Consider the following 12,790-nt stretch of genomic DNA (forward strand, 5'->3'; position numbering starts at 1 on the left):
TGGAGAGAACACATTCACCACTCATATAAAGAGTAGAAAACTTGGAGAGAAAAAAATTTCATCTCGCAAAGTATGAGACGAGTCGCAAACAAATAAATAACATTCAGGTTGAGAACATGAGCACAGGAATATCAAATGTTTGAACTTTCTCGATGGCATCCATTGAACTTAAAACATTTTTTTAGCAAAATACTACAAGAGTGAAGGATGTCTTTTGCCATATTTTTACAAATGGATCACGCTTGCTTTACAAAGTACTAGAAAGATCCTAGTAAAAACAGTACTACAAGATTTGTAACACAAGATCGCACAGAAGCTGTACTGATCTACACAGGAAGTTTTGCTACTTGTAAGAAAATAAAAATGAACTCTAACTTGGAGAATCAACATATGTTTCTTTCCGTTGATTACATTCAATTCATGTATGTACAGAAGAAACAAAATTGCAACTCCACCATTGACTAGTCCATGGCTGAATAGCCGAACTTCACAGAATGACATTTTTTGAACTTAGCCAAGGAATCATTTTCTCAAATTCACGTTTGAACTCCATTTGGAAAATTTCAAGCTCCTCGCTGGGAGGTGTTGGCTGATTTCCTCAGGGTGATGAGCTTCTGAAGATAGTGGTGCAATCGCTCGATGACAAATGCGATGAATAGTGTGTATCCTGCAAGGAGCGATAAGCTGTTAGAAATGTTTAGCTTTGAACTTGAATAAAATATAGGAACTGTGCTGAGTTTATTTTCAGATTTCTGCTAGCATGGATCAAGACATTTTATATATGGTTTTTATACTGCCAATCCAGACTAGATACTTCCAAATCCTAAAAAACTTTATTACAATAGTCAGGAGTGAACTCATACACGTATATCTACTAATAAACACCAACAAGCAATTACAATAGCAGAGATATAATCTAAAACTCATGGCATATATCTTTATATTCATCAAGTTGAAATCAACAAAATTTAGAATTTCCAAACACCAAAGGGCAAAAAATGGTGAAAATAGTCTCAAGATTTATGGTCTATATATGTCCACCGAGAGTTTTCACTGGTGGAAAAAAGGCCTTTGGTCGCGGTTCGCAACTGCCATTAGTCGCGGTTGCGCAACCGCGACCGACCGGGCGCGACTAAAGGCCCCCCCCTTTAGTCGCGGTTGCTTAAGAACCGCGACTAAAGGCCCGTCCACGTGGGCGCCAGGTGGCCGTCGGGGCGGAGGACCTTTAGTCGCGGTTCTTCTGGCCAACCGCGACTAAAGGCCGCCGCAGGTTTAGGGTTTTAGCCCCCCCCCCCCCCTAAACCTCCCCCCCTTAAACCTGTTTTCTGTTTAATTTGTATTGTTTTATTTCTTTTGTGCTTTATTTTAATTTTGAAGGAGTTTCATATATTCTACGGTACTACATACATGCATATGAATGTACAATTTCAAATAAATTTGAAATTAGAACCAAAAAGAATTCAAGAGGAATATACAATATATATTCAATATCATCGGATGACCATATACAATTTTGAACAAGTTTCCATACATGATTTAATGCATATAAAGTTCTACGTCCTCGTAATAGTGTTCTCCTTTAGGATGGAGGACTTCCCTGCTGAACCATCCAGCTAGTTCCTCTTGAAGTGGTCGGAAGCGAGCTTCTGGACTAAGCATCCACCGGAGGTTATTCCTCTTAGCATTGGTATCACTCGGAACCCGCTCAGAGGTGTATCTCCGGATCATCTCACAGACATAGTATCCACATAGATTGGTCTCCGGTGGCTGAATATCCCCAACATTCTTAGCCTTTAACATTTTGAATTCTAGCTCTTTTTTGAATTCACCGACCTTTGTATCTACGAACCGTCTCCAAACCCTACGAGGCAAAGAAAATTAAATGAACAAGAGAGTTATTAATTAGTTACTTGATATTAGGAAATGAACGAAATAGGCCGATCGATATAGAGCGCAAATGAATGAAAATAATTACTTCTGCAGCATTCTTCTCATGCCGCCCCAAAGCTTTGGATCCATATTCACAGAGTCGTGGACGAGACATTCTGAGGTGTTAACTTTAATTACTAGCAGAATCCAGTGGAACCTGCGGACACGATACATGCACAGTACGTCATGCATAACTCATCGATTAGCCGGCCACATACCATGCATGGAGTAAACAAAAGAGAATGTGCTCAAGACAGAAACACTCACTCAAAATGGTAAGGAAATAGAATATCACTTTTGAGTTCCTGCTTTGTAAGAAACTGCCACAGGTCTGCCTCCACGTCGGCGGGGTAACGCTCCAACACATGTCCATTAACGATGTGTGGGTCAATGAACCCAACATCATGGATGTTCCTTACTCTGCATTCCTTAATCTTCATTCTGCATGTATAATAGCGGACACAACAATATAGTTAGGACATATATATAGTGCAGGCAATATGAACGAGATGGGGTAGAAATTAATAAATCACTTACAGAACGTAGCAACTGATGATAGATTTATCGAGCTCGCGCAGATTGAAAAGCTGGAACAATTCACTCAGTTCAATTTGTACATAGTAATGTTTGAAGTGATGCTCATGTCTAACTTCCGCATAAATATATTCTTTGGCGTTTTTATTTTTTATGTAACCCTTGTACCATTTCAGCAGACCTTTCATTTGTGGAGGTAGATCCTTTTCCTCCGCAGGCTCGACGAGAGGCCCATTCTTGACATATGTAATTACTACCTCCTTCACTGGCGCCTCATCAAGGCCTAACAGTTCACGAAGAGTAATACCTAAGTTGGCCGCTTGTTCTCTGGCACTCGTTACAGTCAATCCCTGTGCTGCCGCAGCTTGTATGATCTCGGGGGCATCAGGACAGAAGGCTTCCACTATAAGCGGGGCAATCGATTGTTTACTTTGTTCCCCGAGCTGGGCAACTTGTTTCCCGCTTTTTTTACTTTCGGCCTTCTCCCGCTCTTTGTTCTCCTTGAACATGAGTGCCTGCCTGCGAAGTTCACGTGCATAGTCGTTAGGCAGATTCTTCGCGGCTTGGGACGGTGTGCTCAAAAATGACTTAGCCCACTTCTTTTGCTCATCAGAAAATACTGGCTTGGGCTCGGGCTCTGTTTTCTTCTTGCAGTCCGCCTTCCATTTCTCCAAATCAGCAGCCGCGGCCGCGTCGACTTCCTCGGCACTACGTTCCCAAGGCCTTGTGGGGAGAGGCTTCAGTGATGGCTCCGGTACCTTTGTGGTCTTAGGTACATAAGGGTCCGGGTTAATAATCCAGGACTGCTTCTGCTTCTTTGCCGGAGGTGGATTGGGGGGCGGCGTCTGATCACCCGCCGGACGAGGACTGGGGGGCGGCGGCTGATCACCCGCCGGACGTTGTGGACTGGGGGGCGGCGTCGGCTGACGTGACGGAGGTGTAGGTGAACCGCCAGCACCACCACCACCACCACCACCGCCACCGCCACCACCACCACCGTAGGGGGGTGGACTTGTTGTCCTTGGCGCCTCGCCTGGAAACTTGATAAACTTCTTTTGCCATAGAATGAAATGGCGCTTGACATCTCCAAGTCTTTTCTCCCCTTCAGGTGTAGCAATGTCAATCTCCAGGTCCTCAAACCCTTGGACTATGTCCTCCACCGTGACACGAGCATAGCCATCTTGAATGGGGTTGTTGTGGTGGAGTGCTCCAGGTAAACATGGTAAAGCACTGCCGATGGCTACCTTCATGGACATGTTCCCGATAGGATAATACAGATGACATTCTTTCATCTCCTTTATATCGTCCACGGGGTAGCGAGGAGGCTCCGGTGAAGTAATTTCGACCACCAGAGGCTCCGGTGCAGTAATTTGGACCACCAGAGGCTCCGGTGCAGTAATTTCGATCGTCGGTGCATCTGCACCAGCCGGTGGGGCCTCCGTGGAAGCCACGCTGCTTCTCCGCTGCTGGCTTCCGAGATCCGCTGGATGATCTTCATGCTGCACCCGAGCTGCATCTCTTTCGGCTACTAGTACACTCATGGTTTTCTTCATCACATCCATTTCCGATACCAACCGCGCCACAACATCTGCTTCCTGATCCATCTTTCTCTTACGGCTTCTGTAACCGTACGGGTCATCGTTCTGGGGGAACCCTATTTTCCACGGAATGTGCCCCATGCCTCGTACACGTCCTCCGTGTTCAGGATTCCCGAGGGCTTTTGTCAGCGCGTCGTTCTCTCTGTTGAACTTGATCTTCCCCTGTTGAGCATCCCTCATTGCGTTAATAAGGGCTTGGGTGGGTTTAATTAATTTGCCCCGGTAAACACACTCCCCTGTCTCCGGGTTCAGCGTTCCCCCATGCCCGTACCACCAGCTTTTGGCCCTTGGGTCCCATCCCTCCGTACCTGGACGGATTCCTCGCGCCCTCAGCTCGTTCTCCATCTTCTCCCACCTAGGCTCCCAAAGGCGATACCCTCCTGGCCCCATAACATGATTGTACTCCTTCTTAGCCGCATTTTCCTTATTTTTTTTCGATATTTGAATGAACTGCTCCGATTTCTTTTGCTTCACAAATTCTGGCCAATCATGTTTCAGTTTCTCATATTGTCCTTTGAAATCCGGAGTCTTGTTCTGCTTGACAAAGTCATGGGCTAGATTTTGCTTGAATTTCCGGAATGCGTCGGCCATCTTATGAAGAGCGAACTGTTTGACTAGCCTCCTCCTCTCCTTGTTTTCCTCAATCTTGTTACCCTCCTCATCGAATTTGTTGTATTCCGGAGGTAGAACGAAATGTTCCATAAGCTTCTTGAAGCAATCTTTTTTTGTTCTCTTATCGACAAAAGTGAAACCATCATTTCGTGCCTTCTTTGGCTCATTCCACTCCTGGACGGTGATCGAGACGTTGTCTCTAACAATGGCTCCGCATTGGCTGACAAACTTGGTGGCGTTCTTGCGGGGCTCCAGCGGCCTGCCGGTTGCACTGTCGACAACCTCGATGGTGCATGTTTCTCCTTGTTTCATCGTCTTGGTTGCGCCACGCTTTGACGACGTACTCGATTGTTTCGACGATCCGGCCGAGGGCTAAAATAAGAAAGAGTCGCGCGCGTTAGTACACACATATTTATTCAAATCAGTTAGTTTGTATCACCAGAGGCTCAATGTATATATATACCTCGGCGCCGGAGGTGGTTGCTACTTCCATTTGAAGATCGTCGTTTATCGACGTTTGTTCGGCATCATCTTGCTGACGGCGCCCTTCATCTTCACCGTCAAGGTTCAGATAAGAAGAGATATCATCTTCTTCTTCTCCGGTCGGCACATATAGAATATCGCCGTTTATGATGCCGAACATATGTGCTTCACCGTCCGGATCATAGTTGTCCATAATCGGGTCAGCTCTATCGTCCGCCATTATGTCAGTCCTGAAAACATGTAGTAAAAACAAATTCATTAAGTGAAGAAGGGGGGCGGTGGCGGTGGCGGTGGCGAAAGGGCGGTGGCGAAAGGAGGGGGCGAGGAAGGGGTGGGAGAGGGTGTCGCGGTAGAGCGCGAGAGGGGAGGCGAGGACAACACATTTATAACCCTCGCCGTCCCCTCTTGATCCCTAAAAAAACACCGCGCGCATCGCCGCCCCCCTCGCCGCCCCTCTCCGTTTAAAAATTATTCGTGTATTTCAAAAAATTGATTTTATTAGACACAAAAAATTCTTTCACGTATTTTCACGTATTTAATTTTAAAAATTCTTTCTTTTTTTCTTCTTCCTTTTTTTCTTCTTTCTTTTTTTCTTCTGTTGTTTTCTTCCTTTTTCTTTTTTTCTTCCTTTTTCCTTTTTTCTTCCTTTTTCTTGTTTTTCTTCTGTTTTTCTTTTGTTTTCTTCTTCCTTCTTTCTTCTTCTTCCTTTTTCCTTTTTCTTTCTTCTTCTTCTTCCTTTTTCCTTTTTCTTTCTTCTTCTTCTTCCTTTTTCTTCTTCCTTCTTCTTCTCCCACGATGGGCGGCGGGCAAGGGCAGGGCCAGCGGGCGGCGGGCAAGGGCCGGAGGACGGCAGGCAGGGCCAGCGGGCGGCGGGCGGCGGGCGGCGGGCGGCGGGCAAGGGCGCAAGGCGCCACGGGCGGCGGGCAAGGGCAGGGCACGGGCGGAGGCGGCGCTCACTGGGGATGGGGGCGGCGGCGCGCAGGGCTTCGGCGTCGGCGTCGGCGTCGGGGCAGGGCTTCGGCGTCGGCGTCGGCGTCGGGGCAGGGCGTCGGCGTCGACCGGGGCAGCGCTTCGGCGTCGAGAGAGGAGAATGGGAAGTGGCAAAACTGCTAAGTGCAGTATTTATAGACGCACCTTTAGTCGCGGTTGGAGAGGCGGACCGCGACTAAAGGTGCCCTTTAGTCGCGGCCCGCCAACCCAACCACGACTAAAGGGTACCCTTTAGTCGCGGTCCGCCTCCCCAACCGCGACTAAAGGGTTTTGGCGCCGCCTCCGTTCCCGCGCAGAAGGACCCTTCAGTCGCGGTTGGAGAGGCGGACCGCGACTAAAGGTACCCTTTAGTCGCGGTCCGCCTCCCCAACCGCGACTAAAGGTCTACTGGCGCGGTGCGGTGGGATGTTTAGTCCCACCTCGCTAGCCGAGAGGCTTCGACAGTGGTTTATAAGCGCGGCTGCGCTCACCACTTCGAGCTCCTCTCAAATGCAGGCTTACGGGCCTATTCTGTCACTATGTGCCTGTGGGCCTACTCGGCCTTCTGCGGGCCTGAATCCTGGCCCTTTAATGGGTTTCTAGTCGTATTCAGGCCGTGGTGGCCCAGTAGGTGGCATATTTTTTTTTTCCTTTTTTCCTTTTTCCTTTTTTCTTCTGTTTTTTCTTCTGTTTTTTTCTTCTGTTTTTTTTATGTTTTTCTTCTGTTTGTTTTTTTCTTCTGTTTTTCCTTTTTTCTTCTGTTTTTTTCTTCTGTTTTTTTCTTCCTTTTCCTTCTTTCTTCTTCTTCCTTTTTCCTTTTAAAATCAGAAAAATAAAACTAATTCATTTTAAAATCTTAAAAATACAATTATATATCAAAAAAATCAGAAAAATAAAACTAATTCATTTTAAAACCCCTTGAAGGTTTGACAAAAGGTTTGATATCCTTTTTTCCTTTTTCCTTTTTTCTTCTGTTTTTTCTTCTGTTTTTTTTATGTTTTTCTTCTGTTTGTTTTTTCTTCTGTTTTTCCTTTTTTCTTCTGTTTTTTCTTCTGTTTTTTTCTTCCTTTTTCCTTCTTTCTTCTTCTTCCTTTTTCCTTTTAAAATCAGAAAAATAAAACTAATTCATTTTAAAATCTTAAAAATACAATTATATATCAAAAAAATCAGAAAAATAAAACTAATTCATTTTAAAACCCCTTGAAGGTTTGACAAAAGGTTTGATACAATAAATTATTACACATCATTTCTTCTCTTGTGTCCCTGCTTGCTTACGATTGTGCCGTATCCATGGAGCATCCTCATCATTTAACTTAATGCTTGGGTCGGTGTTCACTTTGAAGGGCGGAATTTCAGCAAACATATTATAATCTTCTGACATGTCTGTCTTGTCCTCCACTCCCACGATGTTTCTTTTCCCTGAAAGAATAATGTGGCGCTTTGGATCATCGCATGATGCACTGATCGTTTTCTTATCTTTCCATTTCCTCGGTTTGCTACTCATGTCCTTCACATAGAAAACCTGAGCGACATCTTTCGCTAGGACGAATGGTTCGTCAAGGTAACCAAGATTGTTGAAATCCACCATTGTCATTCCGTATTGCTGGTCCACCTTTACCCCACCTCCTGTTAGCTTGAACCATTTGCACCGGAACAAAGGGACCTTAAAGGAGGGTCCATAGTCAAGTTCCCATATCTCCTCTATGTAACCATAATATGTGACCTTTTGCCCATTCTCGGTTGCTGCATCAAAGCGGACACCACTGTTTTGGTTGGTGCTCTTTTTATCTTGGGCGATCGTGTAAAATGTATTCCCATTTATCTCGTACCCTTGGAAAGTCGTTATAGTCGAAGATGGTGTCTTGGCCAACATGTACAGCTGATCTACAACATCATTGTTATTCATTAAATGTTTTCTCAACCAACTGCCGAAAGTCTCCATGTGGGCCTTCCTAATCCAGGATTCAGGCTTCCCCGGGTTGTCCGAGCGTAAAATATTCTTGTGTTTCTCAAAGTACGGAGCCACCAAGCTGGAATTGGTCAGTACAGTGTGGTGTGCTTCAGTCAGAGAATGGCCGTCCATACATATCGTTGATTTCCTTCCGATCGTGCCTTTTCCACTTAGTCTCCCCTCGTGCCGCGATCGAGGAAGACCAATCGGCTTAAGGTCAGGAACAAAGTCAACACAAAACTCAATTACCTCCTCATTTCCATAGCCCTTGGCGATGCTTCCTTCTGGCCTAGCACGGTTACGAACATATTTCTTTAATACTCCCATGAACCTCTCGAAGGGGAACATATTGTGTAGAAATACAGGACCGAGAACGAAAATCTCTTCGACTAGGTGAACCAGGAGGTGCGTCATAATATTGAAGAAGGATGGCGGGAACACCAACTCGAAACTGACAAGACATTGGATCACATCGTTCTGTAACCGTGGTAGAACTTCTGGATTGATTACCTTCTGAGAGATTGCATTGAGGAATGCACATAGCTTCACAATGGCTACTCGAACATTTTCCGGCAGGAGCCCCCTCAAAGCAATCGGAAGCAATTGCGTCATAATCACGTGGCAGTCGTGAGACTTCAGGTTTTGGAACTTTTTCTCCGCCATGTTTATTATTCCCTTTATATTGGACGAGAATCCAGACGGGACCTTCATACTACTCAGGCATTCAAAAAAGATGACCTTCTCTTCTTTGGTCAGAGCGTAGCTGGCACGACCTTGAAACCATTCCGGATGCCGGTCATCAGGGTCTTTCAAACGTTGCTGGTCCTGCCGTGCTTCCTTTGTATCATTTGTCTTCCCATACACGCCCAAGAAGCTTAGGAGGTTCACGCAAATATTCTTCGTAACGTGCATCACGTCGATTGCAGAGCGGACATCTAGGACTTTCCAATATTCTAGCTCCCAGAATATAGATTTCTTCTTCCACATGGCTGCGTGCCCGTCAGCTCCCTTCGGAACTGATTGTCCGCTAGGACCCTTTCCAAATATGACTTTCAAATCCTTGACCAATTCAAATACCTCAGCACTAGTGCGTTCCGTAGGCTTCGGCCGGTGATCTGCCTTGCCGTTGTAATGCTTGCCTTTCTTTCTTACTGGATGAATTTTCGGAAGAAATCGACGATGCCCAAGGTACACGTTCTTCTTACAATTTGGCAAATGTACACTTTCAGTCTCATGTAAGCAGTGCGTGCATGCATTGTATCCCTTATTTGACAGTCCCGAAAGGTTACTAAGAGCAGGCCAATCGTTGATGGTTACGAAAAGCAACGCTCGTAGGTCAAATTCCTCTTGTTTGTGCTCATCCCACACACGGACACCACCCCACAGCTGTAAAAGTTCATCAACTAATGGCCTTAGGTACACATCGATGTCGTTGCCGGGTTGCTTCGGACCTTCGATGAGCACTGGGATCATAATGAACTTCCGCTTCATGCACAACCAAGGAGGAAGGTTGTAGATGCATAGAGTCACGGGCCAGGTGCTATGGCTGGAGCTCTGCTCGCCAAAAGGATTCATGCCATCCGTACTTAGAGCAAATCTTATGTTCCTTGCGTCAGCTGCAAAATCTTTGAACCATCTGTCGATCTTTCTCCATTGCGTTCCATCTGCGGTGTGTCTCAACTCCCCGTCCGACTTACGGTCCTCTTTGTGCCATCGCAACAACTTGGCATGCTCTTTGTTCCTGAACAGACGTTTCAACCGTGGTATTATAGGAGCATACCACATCACCTTGGCGGGAACCCTCTTCCTGGGTTTCTGGCCCTCAACATCGTCACCAGGGTCATCGCCTCTGATCTTATAACGCAATGCAGTGCATACCGGGCATTCATTCAAATTCTCGTATTCACCGCGGTAGAGGATGCAGTCGTTGATGCATGCATGTATCTTCAGAACCTCTAAACCTAGAGGGCAGACAACCTTCTTTGCTTCGTACGTACTGGCGGGCAACTCGTTATCCTTTGGAAACATATTCTTCAACATTTTCAGCAAGTTTTCAAATGCCGAGTCAGCTACACCTGCCTCTGCCTTCCATTTCAGCAAATCCAGTGTGCAGCCCAGCTTTTTCAGACCATCATCGCATCCGGGGTACAGCGCCTTTCTGTGATCCTCTAACATGTGATCCAAATTCTCCCTCTCCTTTTCAGTTTCGCAGCGTCTCCGTGCATCAGCAATGGTCCGACCAAGATCATCAACGGGATCATCACGTGCCTCTTCTTCACCTTCCCCTTCACCTTCAGCATCCTCCATGAAAGTATCACCGAAATGAGCAAGATAGCTTTCATCGATGAAATCATCCCCTTCTTCATCTTCTTCCATTATAACCCCTCTTTCTCCATGCTTGGTCCAACAATTATAGCTTGGCATGAAACCGTGCCGAAGCAGATGCATGTGAACATCTCTTGACGAAGAGTAACCCTTCTGATTCTTACAGATAACACATGGACAGATAACAAAACCCCCCTGCTTGTTCGCATTAGCCACTACGAGGAAATCTTTCAAACCCGTAGTGAACTCGCCGGAGAGTCGGTTACCGTACATCCATTGCCGATTCATCTGCATTATTATAATATAAAATATATAATTAACCATCATGCATTTGTTAAACTAACTAGCTACAAACAATATAAATTAAACAATGAACTGCACACATGCATATTTTATCAATGACACACATGCATGAAAGGTTCAAGTTGCTAACCGCGATCGAGGAGGAAAAAATAAATGAGGAACCTCAAGTGTGGCTCCAACACTTCATATCATGTTTGTTTCACCCTCTTAGGGCATTTCATCAAACACCTTGTGTGCATAAGAGGAACCAAAAGCAAACCTACACCCCCTTGTGAAGCTTGTGAAGAGAAGTGGCACCAAATGGCTAAGTGAGCGTGCTGAACTGGTATATATAGGGGAGGAGCTTTAGTCGCGGTTGGCCTGGCCAACCGCGACTAAAGGCCTTTGCGCACCTTTAGTCGCGGTTGGCCTGGCCAACCGCGACTAAAGCCCCTCACGTGCACCAGCTAGCCACCGAGCGCCCTGGGCCCAGGCCTTTGGTCGCGGTTCGTCTGCCGAACCGCGACTAAAGACTTCATTAGTCGCGGTTCCTACAGTTTCGCGACTAATGGGGCTGGACGGAAGCCTCTTTTTCTACTAGTGTTTGTTGTTAATAATACCAATAGATGCTTTTCCAACAAAACATTCTCTAATGCAAATCTCCCTAGCAACCTCACCCAATGACATTTATGCATTAGCTCTGGTTTGATTTGAAACTAAATTAAATGAAATTTTAGAAAAGCTGTTAGGAGGATAGGAAACCATTTCCCAAACAAGAAAAATAAACAAGTACAAGCATGAGTATAGCAAGAGGAGTTGTTAGCATGTTTATGTGAATGCGTATGTTTGTTCAGTACACCATGTGATGCAAGTACCAACTCTATTTGTCTCTGAAACAAGCAAGATTCACACAAACATCCTGTATTTCTAGCATCAGAAGTTACTTGTCATGAACTGACAGATTTACACAAGTAGACCAACCAATGGTGAAATCTATTAATTGTTTTAAGGAATCAGTAATTTGGTACCCGCTAGGGATTCATGTGTTTCGTTGTACTGAATTTAATAACGAAAATGCAGATTCATACAGAAAATAACCCAAAAGAAGTGATGTCACCATGTCCCGTTGCAGCTCAGCGTGTGTAGTGTACTTGCACTTATGATCAACCATTTTTTTGACTAGATATATCATGGGAGTCTAGGGTGCTGGCAAGGGTGATCGGCTTGAGCGTTGCGTCATCGAACGGCCTTGTGTGGAGGCAGTGAACGGCCTGGGCCATGAAGGTTCAAGAAGGTTCGAGAAGTGGTGTTGAGAGGCTGTGTGGGACTATATTTTGTAGTGTCTGAATAAGTTTAGTAGCTGCTCACCACGCACACCTACTCAACTGCTTCATGCCACCGTCCCTGCACACACACAGCAGCCACCCATTAGTCAAAAGAACAACAAGTTCATGTACAGTAACATTACATGTTCACAACGAAACCTAAAAAGATGTGTACTTTGAAATACTTAATTTTACTTCCCAAATACTTCATTTGTTTTGAAATATGAACTTCTATATTTATTTCCGTAGAACTTATTATTTTTTGCCTCCAAACTACAAGAACATGATTGGTTTACTTACCCACAAATTTTTTTATTCAAATACTTTTTGTTTTTTTATAAGCGAACTGATGGAAATCTTAACGGTGCACTTCTGTATTTTATTCAAGGTGAACTGATGTACTTGCAAAGTTAACTCATTGTGTTCAATTTTTCATACTCAACTGATGTAGCCTCTATACAATGTAAAATGGACATTGTTGTGATTACCTACATGCCTGAACTAGTTAATATATTTGCTTTTTCGTTGTGTATTTCTGTTTAATTAGAAAAATGGTTGATTGGTGGTATTACCACCATAATTTTCACTATATACACATTACTGATCTGAATGCGACAATAAGAATAGGCTGCCAATTTTTTCTGTAATGTCGCATGCCTAAAATGTAGAGATTAGGGAAGTACCAGGACACAAACTAACTTATTGAGGAAGTAATTAGAAAATTAGAATAAAGAGCTTTTTAGGAGTACTTAGGGAGAGAATGCAAGCGGTGTACTTAGGGA

General features: G+C 44.9%; 1 long non-coding RNA gene across 1 annotated transcript; it reads right to left on the reverse strand.

Moving 5' to 3' along the window:
- Positions 1-274: 274 nt before the first annotated feature.
- On the reverse strand, positions 275-12,077 carry LOC123162623 (uncharacterized). Its single transcript, XR_006481369.1, has 2 exons — positions 11,782-12,077; positions 275-667 (listed from the first exon to the last, which is right to left on the reverse strand). It is a non-coding gene; the product is annotated as an uncharacterized lncRNA (long non-coding RNA).
- Positions 12,078-12,790: the final 713 nt, after the last annotated feature.

The sequence above is a fragment of the Triticum aestivum genome, chromosome 7B (genome assembly GCF_018294505.1).
Source record: "Triticum aestivum cultivar Chinese Spring chromosome 7B, IWGSC CS RefSeq v2.1, whole genome shotgun sequence".
In the NCBI taxonomy this organism is placed as follows: domain Eukaryota; kingdom Viridiplantae; phylum Streptophyta; class Magnoliopsida; order Poales; family Poaceae; genus Triticum; species Triticum aestivum.